Raw genomic sequence first — 15,097 nt, 5'->3', positions numbered from 1 at the left:
ATTGTACAATATCAAAGTTGGGAAATGCACATTGGTATCACCCACAGAACTTATTCAGATTTCACCAATTTTACATCCTCTTCATAGGGTCTTTCACAGAATAAAGATTTTAATTTCAATGAAGTCCAGTTCATAAATTTTTCCTTTTATTGATTATATTTTTGGTGTTAAGTCTAAGAACTCTTTGCCTATCCCTAGGTCTTGAATATTTTCTCCCATTTTATAAAAATTTCATATTTTATTTTTAAGTTCACAATAATTTTGAATTATTTTTGTATGAGGTATGAAGTTTCAGTCTAGGTTCTCTTTCTCTCTTTTTTTTTTGAGACGGAATTTTGCTCTTGTAGTTGAGACTGAGTGCAAAGATGCAATCTCGGCTCACTGCAACCTCTGTCTCCCAGGTTCAAGCAATTCTCCTGCCTCAGCCTCCCAAGTAGCTAGGATTACAGGTGTGTGCCACCATGCCTAACTAATTTTTGTATCTTTAGTAGAGATGGGGCTTCACCATGTTGGTCAGAACTCCTGACCTCAGGTGATCTGCCTGCCTCAGCCTCCTAAAGTGCTGGGGGATTACAGGTGTGAGCCACTGCACCTGGCCATTCTGTTTTTTTTTTTTTTTTTTTTTTTTGGCTTATGGATTGTGTGGACGTATCTCTGGGTTCGCTATTCTAATTCATTAATCTAACAACACCACAGTCTTGTTTACTCCTGTTATATAGTAACCCTTGAAATCACATAGGATATGTCCATAAACTTTCCTTTTCTTTTTCAAAGTTGTTTTGGCTATTGTAGGTACTTTGAACTTCCTTGAAAATTTTAGGATCAGATTGTCAGTGTCTATAAAAATACCTCCTGGGTTTTGATTGGAGATAAATGGAATCTATAATCTGCAGACAATGGCCAGTGTGCCTTTGTGCAGGCAGTTGCTGTCAGATCCTCCTCCTTGCCTCTTGGAGGGCCCTGCATTCTTGGGTGCTGTTAGATATGTTGAAAACATGCTTGCATGTAGCACCTCTTACTCAATGCTTCATATCCTACATCCTTGGACACCAGTAGGCAGGCTGCCAAGATGCTTCACATACTTTCTCTCCACCCCTCCACCTCTGCCTGTCACTAATTCTTCCACCCCAGGTAAGGAAGGTGGAAAGAGAAGATGGGAAAAGATGGGAAGATGGAAAAGGAAGAGGATATGGGAAGGCAAGAAACAGATGGAAATTTCTGAAGCCAAGTGAAGAAAATGCTTAAACAAAGGGGGGTAATCATCTGTGTCAATGCTGCATATGGCTGGCATCAGATGAATGCCCATCAGATTTGGCAAGAGGCAGGTTATTGGTCACCTTGGCAAGAGTGATTTTCGTGGAAGAGTAGGATAAAAGCCTACCTGGAGTGAATTAAAGAGATAATAGAGGGAAGGAAGATGAGAGAATGAATACAAATCACTCTTTTAAAGAGGTGTATAATAAAGAATGAGCTGGAAAATGGGTCAATAACTGGAAACAGCTTCTTGAATAAGTCTTGTCATTTCATTGAAGATAAAGCAATGTAGTTCTTGGAAGAACTTACGGGAATAAGTGACTTTTTCCCCTAACTGGGTTTTGATCATCTATGGATAATATAAACTAATTGAGTAGAGTACTATTCTTTAAAGAATCAGGCATACCTAGTCAGAGTGAAAAATAGTATAGTGGAAGAACTGTGTTAAGAACTGGATTGAAGTTGTCACAATTAATTATTGATACTGGTAAAGCCTGTTGACATCCCTGAGTCTCACCTGATCACCTCATATGATAGTTTTAAGTATCAAAATCAGACACTGTTCTGTGTCCTTAAAATGAACAGTCATGGGGGGAGGGATGGAAGTTTCAAGGATTGAAAAATTGCATACTGGGTACAGTGTTAACTGTTTGGATAATGGGTCCACTAGTAGCCCAAACCTCACCATTACACAATTTATGCATGTAACAAATCTACACATGTATCCCCTGAATCTTAAACAACCAACCAAACAAACAAACAGTATTTTGTTTTTTGCTCTACCCTTAGGCCTAGAACAGTGTTGGCACATAGTAGGTATTCCAAAAATATTAGTTGAATACATAAATAAGTGGATAACTTTTTATTGTACATTATTTGTACATTAAAGTAAAGAAAGTACCATAGCATATTAAATGGCTAATGGAAATTAATCTAAACCTCTTAATTTCAAGTCAAATACTCATGCCATTACTAAAAAATTGCATTGCTAAATTTACTTCACTAAGAAAAGGCAAAGTACCATTATTATTATTGGCAATGTAATATGGCAATGTAATTGGCAATGTATATGGCAACGTAAAGGTTTCACTAAATAATCTGAAAATTTGATCAATGAATTCACTGAATGTTTTTCAGATGTGGAAAAATTGATGGTTAAAAGAACTATTCCATAAATTATGCATTTTTCCTTTTAATTCCTTGAGATAGACAGGATTGGAGGTTATACAGACTTTATAGTTGAAAAACTTGGAATGTGGAGAAATTAAGTAATTGACCATAGTTTATAGAGCTAACAAGTAATGAAATTTCAACTCCAGGCTTTCATGACTAGGTTACATCGCTTTCTTTTTCTTTTTCTTTTCTTTCTTTTTTTTTTTGAGACAGGGTCTGCCTCTATCACCCAGGCTGGAGTGCAGTGGTGCGATCTTGGCTTGCTGCAACCTCTGCCTCTCAGCTTCAAGTAATTCTCCTGCCTCAGCCTCCCAAGTAGCTGGGATTATCAGCAACTGCCACCACACCCAGCTAATTTTTGCATTTTTAGTAGAGATAGGGTTTCGCCATGTCAGTGAGGCTGTTCTCAAACTCCTGACCTCAGGTGATCTGCCCACCTCAGCCTCCCACAGTGCTGGGATTACAGGCGTGAGCCACTGTGCCCAGCCCCATCACTTTCAAATACATCATGAAAGTTCTCTTGAAGTGACATTTCAGGTGAAAAGTGAAACACTTTGTTTATACATATTAGGGGCGAAATTGCTTGGAAACAACCCCATTGGGATTATCTTAACCTAATGTAAAAGTAACCTGTTTCAACACAGAAACATGAATATAATTTTGTCCTCTTAAGTACTATACAAGTATTTTCAAATCTTTATGTTTATAAATATTTTATGTTTATTAAAAAATCCAGTTTAAAAATAAGAGATATACCCTCTACATTATTATTTATAAATCTCACAGCAACCTTGAAAAGTAGCTTTTTACAGATGGTGAATGGGAGATCCAAGGATATTTAGCACTTACCAATTAAAGAGAAAGTTCTGTGAGGAGAGGAAGAAAAGTAAAAAAAAAATAAAAATAATAGTGCTTGTTCAAGGTCACGCTGCTAGTAAGTGGCAGAGCTAGGATTCAAAGCTAGGGAAAGAAGATTTTAAGCCCTTTACTGGCCACTATCTACAGTCATTCTTGTGCTGTACAATGCCATGTTGCTGTAAGTAATGACAGGATATGCTTTTAGCATAAAGTTTAGTACTTTCTGATTACAAATGTGAAAATGAATCAGCATATACTTATTTTTTTCTGGCGTCTAGGCTGAGATGGTGTTTTAGTCCATTTGTGCTGCTATAACAAAAATATCTTAGAATAATTAGAAACAACAGAAATTATTTTCTTACAGTCTAGAGGCTGAGAAATCTAAGATCAAGGCACTGGCAGATTTGCTATCTGGAAAAGACTTGTTACTCATGGATAATGGCTGCTCATCTTGTCCTTGCATGGTGGAAGGGACAAGGGAGTTCCCTTCAACCTCCTTTATAAGGGCACTAACCCCGTTCATGAGGGAGGACCCTTCATGACTCAACCACCTTCAGAAGGCCCCAGCTTTTAATGCTAACACAATATGGATTAGGGTTCAAGATACACATTTTGGGAGACACATTCAGATCATAGCAGATGGCATGTGCTGTTATGGCTCTTACTGCATAGCCATCTATGAAGTGCCAACCTGCAGAAATCACTAATTTATAGTCTTGAGAACTATGGTATATTTCTTGAGAACAACTGAGAACAAGAAGTACTTTCTGTCTTGATGAAGGAGACAAGCGGATACAATTATCCAGCTAGTTTCCTTTGAAACTGCAGTAAGAAGCATTATTATTTGAGGATCAATAAAATGATGACTGTGAACAGGCAGGCTATCTGTGGAATAATAAAGCTCTCACTGTGTTACATAAAATTCCAAAGTGTGGCTATAATTACAAAGGATTCTTTTATCTAAATGTTATTTGTAATTTTCAATATTTATTCATTTTCTCATTTTCTGAGTCCTTTAGCTCTTGCATTTTGTTGTCACATCATTCTTTCTCATTTGCCATACCCTCTCAATGGTATGGCGTTTTCCTTTTTTGAGTGTCTTAGATCGATGGAAACTTTAAAGACAATATATTCTATATTGAAGAAAAACTTTTTAGTTGAAAAATTGGAGCAGGCATGTGAGCCATAAGGACCTTTAGTGCTGAAAATGAGAGTCTGATTTACCTGAGCGGATTAGCTTTGCTTTTGCGTTATCTGCAATGACATGTAAATTTATAATTTTACATTGATATGAGAATTAAAATTGATTGTCTTGAGGCCAAAATATTGTTGATAGATGCAGAAAGATTTCTGTGTTTCAGTCTTTCCTTGGTTAAGATTACCACCATTATTGATATATGTATATATAATTGAAAGCTATTCTTTTTTTTTTTTTTAGTTTTTAATTTAATTTAATTTTATTTAAGTTCTGGGGTACATGTGCAGGATGTGCAGGTTTGTTACGTAGGTGAACATGTGCCATGGTGGTTTGCTGCACCTGTCAACTCATCACGTAGGTATTAAGCCCAGCATGCATTAGCTCTTTTCCCCAATTCTCTCCTGCTACCTTCCCTCCCTCAACAGGCCCTGGTGTGTGTTGTTCCCCGCCCTGTGTCTCTGTGTTCTCACTGTTCAGCTCCCACTTATAAGTGAGAACATGTGGTGTTTGTTTTTCTGTTCCTGCTTTGGTTGCGGAAGACAATGGCTTCCAGTGAGGGCTTTTCTTTTGAATTAATTGATACACAGTTCATGACTGAGTTTGGGAGGTCTTTATGCAAGTTAAGGATAATGACAATGAAAAAACAACACTATCAGCTGTCATGTGTCAGACACTGATTAAGAACTTTTATTCAGGAAATAATTTAATCTTTATCACATTTGTGAAGCAATGTTGTTAGCCTGCTTTACAGAAGTAATAAGAAATTAAATGACTTGCTCAAGGCCACAGTTGACATTTTGGTTACATTCCAAGCATAAATTTAAATCTCTTTTACAATTCATTGAGACTTGTTTTATCACCCAGCATATGGTTTATTTTGGTGAATATTTCACATGTATTTAGAAAAATAGTATTCTGCTGCTGTTAGTTGGAATGTTCTATAAAAGCCTAACAGGTAAAATTGGTTTATAGTGTTGTTCAGGTCTTCTATATATTTATTTATTTATTTTGGAGATGGAGTCTTGCTCTGTCACACAGGCTGGAGTGCAGTGGTGAGGTCTTGGCTCACTGCAACCTCTGCCTCCAGGGCTCAAGCAAGTCCCCTGACTCAGACTCCAGAGTAGCTGGTATTACAGGTGCATGCCACCATGCCCAGCTAATTTTTTATTTTTTTGCATTTTAATAGAGACAGAGTTTCACCATGTTGCACAGGCTGGTCTCGAACTTTTGAGCTCAGGCAATCTGCTTGCCTCAGCCTCCCAAAGTGCTAGGATTACAGGTGTGAGCCACAGCGTCCGGCCTATACTCACTTATTTTATATGTATTTGTTTTATCAGTTACTGAAATTTCCAGCTATGCTTTTTTGATTTGTCTATTTATTTTATTTCTGTCAGCTTTTATTTCATGATTTCTTTTTTAAGATGGGGTCTCACTATGTTGCCTAGGCAGGTCTTGAACTACGGGGCTTAATTATCTTCCTGCCTCAGCCTCCTGAGTAGCTGGGACCACAGATGTGCACCACCATACCCAGCTTGCTTTGTGAATTTTGAAGCTCTATTTTTTAATGCATACACATGTAAGATTGTTATGTTCGTTTATCATTGTTAAATATCCATCTTTATCCCTGCTGATATGTCTTGCCTTTAAATCTACTGGCTGATATTAACACAGCCACTCTAGCATTCTTATAATTAGTGTCTTTGTGGAATATCCTTTTTAACATTTTATTTTAAATTTATTGATGCTCTTTTATTAAAATGATTTTGTTATAGAAAGAACATTGTTGCTTTTTGTTTTCTAAAAACATTTGAAAATTTCTCTCTCTTTTTTTTTCTTTTTTTTTTTTATCATGGAGACAATGTCTTGCTCTGTCACCCAGGCTGGAGTGCAGTGGCACAATGTCGGCTCACTGCAATTTCTGCCTTCCAGGCTCACTATGTTGCCCAGGCAGGTCTTGAACTACTGGGCTCAATGATTCTCCTGCCTCAGCCTCCGGAGTAGCTGAGACTACAGGTGGTCATCACCATGCCTGGCTAATTTTTATATTTTTAGTAGAGATGGGTGTTCCTGGCTGGCCTTAAATTCCTGAGCTCAGGTGATCTGCCCACCTTGGCCTCCCAAAGTGCTGGGATTACAGGTGTGAGCCACTGTGCCTGGCCTGAAAGTCTCTTTTAATTGGAATGTTTATTTATATTAAATGTAGTTATATGAGTGGGTTTACATCTGCCATTTTTTTTTTTCAGTTTGAGCCATCTGTTCTTCCTTCTTCCCTCTTTACCCAACTTCTTTTGGATTTATTGTTTTTTATGATTCCATTTTATCGTCAGTATTGACTTCAAAAGTTATCTCTACCTATTTTCTTTTTTAATGGTTTAACTAGGGTTTACAACACCTAACTCTAGCTTATAATAGACTACCTTCAAATGACATTAGACTACTTTATATGTAAGAACTCTACAACAATATGCTTCCTTTACCCTCTTCCATCCTTTCTGCTATTCCTTTTTTTTGAGATGGAGTCTCCCTCTGTTGCTAGGCTGGAGTGTAGTGGTACGATCTCGGTTCACTGCAACCTCTGCCTTCCAGGTTCAAGTGATTCTCCTGCTTCAGCCTCCCAAGTAGCTGGGACTATAGGCGTGCACCACCACGCCCAGCTAATTTTTGTATTTTTAGTAGAGATGGGGTTTCACCATGTTGACCAGGATGATCTCCATCTCTTGACTTCATGATCTGCCTACCTCGGCCTCCCAAAGTGCTGGGATTACAGGTGTGAGTCACCACATCCGGCCCCTTTTTGCTATTCTTTTAAATTTTATTTCTACGTATATTATAAGCTCTGCAACATATTTTAAACACTCAATTGTCTTCATTTTTGAAAAGCAGTTTCACTGGCTATAGAATTCTCGATTTTTTTTCTCCAGCACTTTAAAGATATTGAATACTTTTTATGAATCCTCCATGAAAACTAGGTTAGTCAGGAAAAAAACAGACAGAAATGAAGCATACTTTTTAATAAGGAGAGCAAGTCAGTAAATAACATTAATAAGCAATACATATATTACGGAAAGTAGTAAGTTTCTTAGAAAAAGATAAGATCCTTTCATCTTTTGCAGTGAAAGGATGTGCAGAGAGCTGGAGTGGGGTCATTTTTAAGTAGTGTGGTTAGCAAAGTCTCCTGAGCAAGACGCTAGATATCTAGAAAGAGAGCATGCCAGGCAGTGGGAGCAACAGTTGCAAAGGTCTTGGGTTGGGAGCAAGTCTGGTAGGTTTGAGACAGAGCAAGGAGGCCAGAGAGCTAAAGCTGAGTTAGGGAGGGTTGGGTAATGGTATGCAAATCATAAGGGCTTTATGGGACATTAAAAAGCTTTTGGGAGCTGGAAAGCCAGAAGAGGCTACAATTAAGTTGTTGACTCGATTGTGTCAGTTGAGGCCTAACGGGGCAAACATAATTGTTGCATGCCTTATTTTGGGAGATTAATTAGGTAGTGTTTGCTGGGTTATACTGTGTAACAATAAACCACTTCAAAATCTCAGTGGTTTACATTAACATGATTTAGTTCTCACTCTGTATATTTGTAGTTGTGGGTTGGCTGGCATGGTTCTGGTTCAGATCACAGGTCAGATTCAGACGCTGTGTATGCACTTCTGCTCATTCGGTGTCTCAGGCCAGAGGAACAGCCTTGAATGGGACATGACTTTCTCATGGCAGAAGGCACAGGAGTAAGAGCCCAGCTGAACTCTAGCCTGATCTAGAATGGAGTCCTCAGGTCCATATATCTAGACCATGGGGTAGAACTTGGAATAAAGGGGAAAGTTTCAGAGGGAAGTATGAAGAGGCTAAAAGTCTTTTTTTCCACGTTACTTTTTGGAGGTGGCCATTTATTTTTGGATCTCTTTCTTTCTCCTTTCTTTTTTCTCCCTTTCTTTCTATTCCCCTCTTGTCTCTTCTCTCCAGTGGCTGGAAAGAAGGCCCCAAGTCTACCTCCTCTTTCACTTGGGAGGGTACCTTAGACAGCCCAGCAGGCACTATGGCAGGGCCGAGAGGACAGATGGACAGTCCAGCCCTAGCCTAACCCTAGACAAAGTGGTCTTTGCATTTACACTTGATCTGTCCAGGCTTATGATAAATGAGATTCTAAAACTCACTCTTGGATCTATGATGAAGTTGGGCAGTCCATGGAGGAATCAGGGCCTTGAGATTCTGTCAACCTTTCCCTTTGTTAAGACTGAGAAATATACTATATTTGGGATTATATCACACTAGGATTTTACACGTATTGATAGGACAGATGGTTTATTGTCTCTGAGGACACAATGTTCTACTGTAAGCTTGGTGCTGTAAAAGGTTTTAATTTCAGAAAATATATGTTTGTTTTCATGGAATTTCTGAAAGTTGTTACGTAAAAGAACATAAAGAGAGAAAAAGCTCTCAAGTTAAAAGGAAGTCAAACATTTTGATTATGCTTGCCCACAACATGTCTCAAGGTTGTTCTATTCTGTTGTATACAACGGGTAGCTGAGCTCGTGCAATTTTCAGCCTCCTCCCTGACCCTTTTGGATCGTTAGCTCCTAGCACAGTGCTTCCTGCATGGCAGGAACTTGAGAAAAATGTGTTTAATGTTGGATTGGAAATGTTTGTATTAAAGTTGAAGGTTAATGTAGGGAAGGGAGGTTTTTGATGGAGTGAGTAGAAATTTTAGTTGCCAGACATAATGCATGAGTGTGTCTGTCAAGTTGTGCAGTTTACAAAGGATTGCTACATGCAGTGTCTTATTTGTCCTCACAACTCTGTGGGGCAGACATTATTTACATTATTATTCATCCCTCTTTTACAAATGAGGCCCGGAGAGGTTAAGCGACTTGTCTACTGTTTTACCTACAGTGACAGTCAGGTCTCAAACCCTCTTCTCCATTCTCCCAAATGGAAGTAAGAATTTTCTAGAAGGTAGGGATTAATAGAAGATTCAGAACTGCAGAAATATTTAGGAAGATGTAACATTGCAATAATGTTCATAGCCTTCCTAAGAAATAGCCATGTCAGTGGAATAGAAAATTGGAAGACAGTTAAAGATAGGCTGGTTCCTAAGAGTGGACGCTCATGCTTTCTTCATGGGGGGAAATCTTTTGTTAAGTAGAATGGTTTTCTTCTACATTTATTAGAGAAAGTGAATGATTGTAATAACTACATGAGCTATTCTATAGTAATAGCTCAGTTGTAAATGTATGGTTTTCAAATAATTCAGAGTTGCTAAAGTGGTGCAACTTATAATACTAAGAGAACGCTGTCAATTCTTTTGCACATAGAAATAATTCTAGAGTGTTTAAGGGCTACAAATCTGTGCCTTGATTCTCAAAGTATTCACAAGCATTTTATAAAAGACATTTATTGGGGCTGGGTGCAGTGGCTCACACTTGTAATCTCAGCACTTTGGGAGACTGAGGTGGGTGCATCACAAGGTCAGGAGTTTGAGATCAGCCTGTCCAATATGGTGAAACCCTGTTTCTACTAAAAAATACAAAAATTAGCTGGGCATGGTGGCACACGCCTGTTGTCCCAACTACTCGGGAGGCTGAGGCGGGAAAATAGCTTGAACCCAGAGGGTGGAGGTTGTGGTGAGCTGAGATGGTGCCACTGCACTCCAGCCTGGGTGGCAGAGTGAGACCCTGTCAAAAACAAACAAACAAACAAACAAAAACAAAAAACAAAAGACATATATTGGTAAGAATTGCTATTATACAAAATGTATTTTAATTAGGATTTTACTGAATTTCTTGTATCATTCAAGTTTTTCATGTCATTTTTTCCCATGTTCCATAGTTTAATGATGGAATGCCTGTGGAAATAAATGTTTTAGAAAACTTTCTCCTATAAATATCAAGACAATCCTTTTCTTTTTCTTTCTTTCTTTTTTTTTTTTTTTTTTTGGGATAGGGTCTTGCTCTGTTGCCTAAGTAGGTGTGCACTGGGATGATTACAGCTCGCTGCAGCCTCGACCTCCCAGGCTGTAGCAACCCTCCCACCTCTCAGTCTCCCAAGCAGCTGGGGCAATAGGTACGTGCTGTCACACATGTCTACTTTTTGTAGATCTCAAAGTCTATCAAGACAATTTTGTTAAAAATTACACAACTGCTATTTTTCTGATAGTCACATACCATCCTGTGACTGACTGCCCAAATATAGTGAAGAGTGCATTCACATGATAGAAACGTAGTGCCCACAGGGATAAATTCATATCTGAAGTTTGCCTCCATCTCACTGACACCCAGGGGATTTTGCATATTGATAGACTTTATTTTTACAATATTCTTAGTATTCTACTTGTAATTTCAATTGTTAGAGTTCACTTTAATTTTTTTTTTTTTTTTTTTTTTTGAGATGGAGTCTTGCTCTGTCACCCAGGCTGGAATGCAGTGGAGCCATCTAGGCTCACTGCAACCTGCACCTCCCATGTTCAAGTGATTCTCCTGCCTAAGCCTCCCAAGTAGCTGGAACTACAGGTGCATGCCACCATGCTTGGCTAATTTTTGTATTTTTAGTAGAGACAGGATTTCACTCTATTGGCCAGGCTGGTCTTGAACTCTTAACCTCGTGATCCACCTGCCTTGGCCACCCAAAGTGTTGGGATTACAGGTGTGAGCCACTGCACCCGGCCCACTTCAAAATTTTAATCTATGACATAATTGTTTTGCACATACCCAGGAAAAAGGACCAAAAAAGGACATAAGAATATTTTAGAAGTTTTCTCTTGAACTTTTCAGTACATCTTGGTAGAGCGGAGGATATGATGATAAAGCCTTTGGCACTTGGGTCAACAATGTAATTTATTCAGTACTTCTGCAAATATTTTAAATATATCTACTTGGCATGCAGTCCAAGGAGATATAGTGTGGAACAAGACAGACACAGTCCTTTGGCCTTCTGGGTTTACAATTTATAATTGCTGGATTACAGAGTATAGAATAGTAACAAAAGGATAGAAAACTTAAGTGTAAAAGATAAAAGTGGAACAGGAGCCATGTGAGTTTGAGTATTTGGACAAATAGCATCTACCTGCTTAAAAGGTCTCCAGAAGTTGGTTACTTCCATTCTGATATAAGCCTCCCTGTCCCCTGGCAACTCAGTCCACTAACAGCTATATTTTGCCGAAGCATAAGACCTTTAAACCAATGTTCCCTTCAGAGCCTAGACAGCCCTCTGCAGGTTGGAGATTTCTGCTCGGCCTGCACTAACAAAGGCCAACCCATTTTAGGCAACTCTCAACACTTTCCTCTGTGTCAGCACAGTCACCTGGAATGTGTTCCAGCCAGAACTGTAACTAGTTAATCTCACTTTGTGTCTTAGCCTTGTCATCTTCCATACCCCTGAAGTGTCTGTCCCTTTAGGCCTGTGTCCTTTCTATTGTGGCTAGTCCACAAGACTTCATGCCTGCAACCCCTTCTCAAGTCATCACCTTCATAGTCTTTTTTACCAGGTTTTAGAGACAGAATGATTGTTTCCAGGTACTGCAAGGAAAAAGTAGCATTCAGATTAAAAGTTTTCTTAGCAAGGCAATTTTACTTTCTGCAGAAAGGGTAATACTTGTCAGCCATCATGCCACAGAAGTACAACGAACAAAGGAAAGGCAGGCATATTTATTCCTTACACGTTGGGCCCTTACTGCTGTGTCCAATCTCTGTTGGTTGGAGCTGGGCCTCACAATGTAAACGAAAACCTGATTGGTTAACAACTTAAAACTTTCCTAAATAGGTAAAGGCAATGGAGAACAAAGAAAAAGAGGAAGTCCAAATAAGGAAGGGAGAGGAAGTTGCTTGTGAAAGAATTTAGAAAAGTAATAACATAAATATCTTGGTTATAGTACAAAGACATAGAATGTACTACATGTCTATGAGCATGTCTAGCACAAATATCTCGGTTAACGTACGAAGACATAGGATGTACTTATTCCTTTATATCTAACAGTTACATAGGATAGGGCTTAACAAAGAGTTACTAGTAAAAAGCAAGAAGGCTTTGAAGAAAATCTTTAAAAGAAACTATCATTTCTAACATTTATTATTATTATTTTTTAACAAGAAGGGAAACTTTGAAGAGGAACTTTTTACTTTCTACACCAGGCATTCTGCTGTGTCCTTTGGACTTGCTACATGCAGGCATTCTCCAGATTAACAGGGATGCTCATCATAGCTAAGGATTCTACAGTTTCAAAACCAAGCTCATTGGAGTTCAATGTAGTCTTGTAATTAGTCACATGTAAATTTACTGCTGCTGGGAGTGAAGCTGAGTTCAAAATGTGAGGTGCCAGATGCAGAGGCAAAATGATTATATATAGATGGGGGAGAAGACCTTGAGAAAATCTCCTGCATGGGACCAGACACTCATGAAACAATTTTTCCTTCTCATGGAAAGCAGATGGGATGCCCAGAGAAGATCATGACCTGCAGTGCTTAAGTGATGTAAACATGATACTTTGTGCCCTTTCCCAGAGATGGAAACATGAGAAACTGGAAGGTCTACTCCTCTCCTGCTAAAAACTCTTACATTTTATAATCATGATTATTTGCTTTATATATGTTTCTTTCAGTAGCCCCTGTAAGGTCAGAGAAAATTACAAGTAGATACACAGTTGGAATCATAACTTCTTGCCTGAGTGAAACAGCTAAAGGGATGGGGACACTCTCCTCCTCCTACCAATACTTCCACCTCTGCTCTGCCTCCATAAGACCATCTGGTCACACATGGATACTTAATTGTCAAGGTCAAGCACCATCCCTCTATTGCTCACCCAAGAAACCCATTGCTGAGGGAGTGTCACTGCCTCTCAAACCCAGGAACATTTAGGTGGTTGTAGAATCTCACGTTTCAGGCAGAAGTGTAGGAAATGTGCAGGCAAAACAACTAGGCCCTACATTTGGTAAGAAATAAAAAGTAAAGCCTTCTGACAGATTTGATCACTTATATAGTTTCTGTTTCATTGGGAGCAAAACAACACAAAATCGTGGCCAAAGAAAGCATATATTCTGGGCACGATGGCTCATGCCTGTAACCCCATGACTTTGGGAGGCTAAGGTGGGCAGATCAACTGAGGTCAGGAGTTGGAGACCAGCCTGCCAACATGGTGAAACCTCGCCTCTACTAAAAATATGAAAGTTAACAGTGTGTGGTGGCCTGCATCTGTAGTCCCAGCTACTCTGGAGGCTGAGGCAGGAGAATTGCTTGAACCCGGAAGGTGGAGGCTGCAGTGAGCCGAGATTGTACCATGGGACCCCAGCCTGGGTGGTAGAGTGAGACTGTGTCTCAAAAAGAAAAAAAAAAAAAAGAAATGCCTCGTGACACCTTGACATTTTCTTATATACTTAAAAAAATATTAATAGTGAAAACTAGGTTTTGCCTTTCAGTTTTAGTTATGGTATATTCTGACATATAAATACTTACATTTTCATTTTATCAGATCATTTTTCTCGTTATGTTCAGAAACTGTGAAACTCCAGATACTACAATGTTGCGGTTCTTAAAAGAGCCAGGGACTCCACCATATGGCACCCTCTGTTCCTTCGCTGGAAGTGCTTTTCACCTGTAGCTATTAGAGTTTTTGGTTGAAAACAACAGAAACCAACTTTAGTTAACTTAAACATAAAAGGAATTGATTGCAAAGAAACCCAATAATGGGAAGGGCTGAGAATCAGCGTCAGAAGATGGGCAGGAGTCGAGTGAGTCTGTGCAGCTGCAGCTGAAATCATGACCCATGCCTGGCACAGGGTCAGTTTGCTGCAGAGTCTGCTGCTGGGCCACCACCTCTGTCTCTGCCACCACTGAGCCTTGGCTATCTGTGTTCTCTAGTTTAATAATAAAATATATGTAAAAATTACTATTTTAGAGTTAAAAATATCATGACACTGTATTATCAAAAATTTTACTAACCTCTGTTTTCAAATTGTCATCCTGCCCACTTCCCCCAAATTGTCACATGAGAGCAGACAAAAGACTCTATCACATGACAGGAAGTGGTCCTTTTAGGGCGGAAGTGAGTATTGGAAATCCTTTCCTGCCCTGCTGAAGCCTGAACAATATTGGGTATGGCATGTTTAATGTTACAGTACGCCTCATGTTCCAGTTGTCATTTAGACTACTGCTTGTGCTGTGAAAAATTTCTCAAGTTCACTGTGTCCTTACATGACTGTCTCAATGTCTAAAGCAGGACATGGAGATGGCAGAACCTAAGTCACGTGCTGGTGTCTTCTTTGTAAGGCTTCCCAAAAGTATGCCCTGCCCCTATCTCCTCTGGGATTTCCCCACAATAGAAAGGGAGTTTGGATGCTGGAGAGTCAAAATGGAAGACTTCATAGAGCACCTGTTTGCCCTTGTTGATACCCAGTGTTTGCCCACATTCTTCGCATCCCAGCCAAGTGACTGCTGCTGCTCTTCACTCTCCAAGACAAGATCTGGGCAGGGATGAGGTCAGCGTTCATTTTGTCCTTACTGCTATTTCAAAACCTTTGTTTCCTCCTCATATTAGATCTTTCTGGAGGCTCATACCATCTGGCTAGAATGCCCTTTATACCATTCTAGTTGGGGTTATTTACTAGCTGTCTCTTCCATGTTCATTTGAAATGTCA

At 39.2% G+C, this 15,097-nt stretch overlaps 1 long non-coding RNA gene across 1 annotated transcript; it reads left to right on the top strand.

Moving 5' to 3' along the window:
- Window positions 1-11,098: 11,098 nt before the first annotated feature.
- Window positions 11,099-13,785, top strand: LOC116561309. The gene is made up of 2 exons (XR_004273388.1): window positions 11,099-11,926; window positions 12,635-13,785. It is a non-coding gene; the product is annotated as an uncharacterized LOC116561309 (long non-coding RNA).
- Window positions 13,786-15,097: the final 1,312 nt, after the last annotated feature.

This window comes from Sapajus apella, unplaced genomic scaffold, assembly GCF_009761245.1.
Source record: "Sapajus apella isolate SASKATOON/1434 unplaced genomic scaffold, GSC_monkey_1.0 scaffold29, whole genome shotgun sequence".
Taxonomy (NCBI): Eukaryota; Metazoa; Chordata; class Mammalia; order Primates; family Cebidae; genus Sapajus; species Sapajus apella.
Note: the sequence above shows the minus strand (reverse complement) of the source record. Positions and strands in the feature narration are given on the sequence as shown.